The sequence below is a fragment of the Peromyscus maniculatus genome, chromosome 11 (genome assembly GCF_049852395.1).
Source record: "Peromyscus maniculatus bairdii isolate BWxNUB_F1_BW_parent chromosome 11, HU_Pman_BW_mat_3.1, whole genome shotgun sequence".
Lineage (NCBI taxonomy): Eukaryota > Metazoa > Chordata > Mammalia > Rodentia > Cricetidae > Peromyscus > Peromyscus maniculatus.
The window spans coordinates 60,739,127-60,742,457 of NC_134862.1; positions in this window are offsets into that span (position 1 = coordinate 60,739,127).

A 3,331-nucleotide genomic window follows, 5' to 3' on the forward strand; every position below is an offset into this window, starting at 1 on the left:
AGGAAGCTGAGGCCCATCCGTGTCATGGAACACTACACAACAATAAAAAGGTATGTTCTACCAGAATGACTCAGAGTAACTTGGAAGAGTGAAAAACACTAGAACACTTAAGAGCCTACATACTATGTGGTTGTTTTTATATGGTGTGGGCAAATCTGACTATTAATCTGATTGTCGGTTTCCTTGAATTGAGACATACATAGATTACTAAATTGCACCTCTGGGTGTGTCCACAAGGGCATATCTAGAGACAATTGATTAGATTGTGCAGTCTCTAAATACATACATATATATACAGACAGACAGACAGACAGACAGACACAGACACACACACACACACACACACACACACACATATGGGTTGTTGTTTTGTTTTGAGACAAGGTTTCTTTGTGTAGCTGGCCTCAAACTGGGAGATCTGCCTGCCTCTGTCTCCCAAGTGCTGGGATTAAAGACATAAGCCACCATCTCCCAGCATCTAATAAGTATCTTAACACCTAAATGAATGAAAATTTTGAATTGATTACAAGGTGGTAGAATGTGGAAGGTGGGAAAAAGCTGCAGAAAGAAGACCATTGGAAGCATACCCTTGGGAGTTAGAACTTGACATACCCAGTTCCTGTTATCGCTCTGTCTATTTCCTGTCAGCTATGAGGTGAGCTACATTACCTTGCCACCCTTGTCATGATGGACTGGAGCTACTCAAGCCATGAACTCAAATGAGTCTTTCCTCTTATTCTCCCAAGAAGTTTAGTATACAGTGTAGTAGGTACCTTTCTGTTGCTGAGATAAAATACCCTGACCAAAGTCGACCTAAGGAAGCCTTTCTTTTGAATTATGTTTCCAGACAGCTAGATGTCCATAGAGGTGAGGAAGGCAAAGCTGCAGGAGCGGGAAGGTGAGAGATCTCATCTCAATTACACACAGGAAGCAGATGGCACAGGAAGTGAGGTGAGGTCATAAACTCTCAAAGCCCACCCCCAGGGATGTACTTCCTCTAGCATGGATGCACCTCCTAAAGACTCCGTGACCTCCCCAAACAGCACCACCAGCAGGGGACCAGGTGTTCACACACGTGAGCCTGTGAGGAACACATCTCATTAAAAGCATCACATATAGCAAGAAAACGTAGATCACTAGTTGCCAGCAGCTGGGATGCTGTGAGGGGCACATGAGGAAATTTCAGGGGATGACTGAACTGTTCTATATTTTGGTTGTGAGCCTAGCTTTAACAGCTGAGTCATCTCTCCAGTCCTAACTGTTCTATATTTTGATTATAGTGGCTGCACTATGACTGTATTCAGTTGTCAATACTCATTAAACCATGTATTAAGAAGGCTAGGGTATAAAAGTATCCATTTTTCTCATATATACATTTTACCTCAATAAATCTAAATTTTTTTCAAGACATGGTTTCTCTGTGTAACAGCCCTATCTGTCCTAAAACTTGCTTTGTAGACCAGGCTGGCCTCGAACTCACAGAGATCCACTTGCCTGTGCCTCCTGAAAGCTGGGATTAAAGGTGTGTGCCACCACATCCGGCAATCTAAAATGTTTTAAATAAAGTCTACAATAAATTTATTATTTGTAAATTTCATACATGTATACAATGTATTTTGATCAAATCTACCACCCGTTCCCCTGAAATCCTCCTGGACCCACCATGTCCCCACCCCCCAATTTCTTTTCCTCGAGACACCCATGGAAGCATGGTCAACCTACGGTGGCCACAATGCCAAAGAAAATGACTCTCCCTTCTGCAATGGTCATCAGCTGCCAGTAACTCCTTAGTCTTTCTTGAGTCTTTCCCTGTACAAACAGTTTTATGTGCTCCAACAATTGTTAATAAGGAATTGTTAAATATATTACGAAACGTTTATGTAATCTGTCAATACAAAGCTGTATTGAACTTCGTCATACTCTTCGTCTGCCCAGCAGCTTATGAATAGTCTCTTTTGTGAGGGAGAAGAACTTACCTTAAAAACCCACCTTCCTTTTTGTTCTTCTGTTTTGTTTTGTTGAAAAAGAGTCCCATTATGTTGTTCTGGCTGGCTTTGAACTCTGGATCTCCCTGTCCAAGCCTCCAGGCTTCTGGGATCCTAAATGTGCTTCCATGCCCAATGGGTCTACCAGTTCTTGAGTTAGAAGCCACCAGCTTTCTTTGGAACTGTCCTTCACATCCAAGGGCACGGGTGGACTCTAACAGTCAGCACACACATAAAAGTCCAGTTCCAAAGACTGTCTGGAATCAGGCGCTGCTTACCTATGGCAAATCCACTCTGCGTGTGGTTGCTCAGCAGAGTGACAGCCAGCCCTCACAATGGCAGTGACAGGTGTGCAGCAGCAGTAGTCCTCCTCTAGAGTTGACAGTACAACCTTTTCAAGCCAGGATCTTGGGCTTTCTAAGAGCACGTTTGCACTCACTTACATTTGAAATTAATTTCTTAAACTATCCAACTGTTTACAGCCAAGAACAATGACTGACAGAATAAGCATTAGAAATCGTGTTTCCTCCAGACCCTTACCTTCTGGATAATGACTACCCCATGGATATGCTGCCTTGGACCGTCACTGAGATAAGTGGCTTTGTCCTAGGGATAACCTTCGCCTCTCTACTGCAGAGAGGAGAGGGTGGTGTTACCCGCATTGAGGTACAGCCTGACTTCCTCATCTACATAAAGCGGGTTGAGTCTCCATCCAGACCACAGGAAGAGAGGAAGGACAGATGCCTGGCTTCTCTGCCTACACTCTCCAACTTCACAGCTGTCACAAACTTCGGAACACCAGGAGAAGCCATCTGAATCTCTGCTGTGCTAGTTTATCTTCAATGTGTAGTGACTCTGGGTGCAGCAGCTTTAGAAAGATGTGCTAACAAATTTTAATAATGTGAGAAAACCACGGGTATGTTTTAAGAAACATCATAAGAAGATTAAATATATACATGAAAAAGAAAGCTGGTGATGTGGGAAGGGCAGATTGGACGGGAGGGATTTTAAATGGCGCCTGTTGCTGTCTATAGCTGCCACTCTATGCCATGCCTCATGATGAAGATATGTTACTCTCTGTTCTGGACAGGAAGTTATGACATCATACTTTGGGTTTTGAATGAATGAGGAGTTTAATTAGATATATAGTAAGCCAGAATAAAAAAAATAAACAGTGATGACAGATAGATAGATATAGATATCAAAATATTATTACATCAAGTGCTCAAAACAAGTGGCAGGAATCAACTGGGGAAGGCTGGTAAGGCAATGAGCTGGCGTCCCCTTGGGTGAGGCTTCCAAGGAAAAGAACAAGTAACGGCAGAAGGGCAGGGGGTGGAGAGATG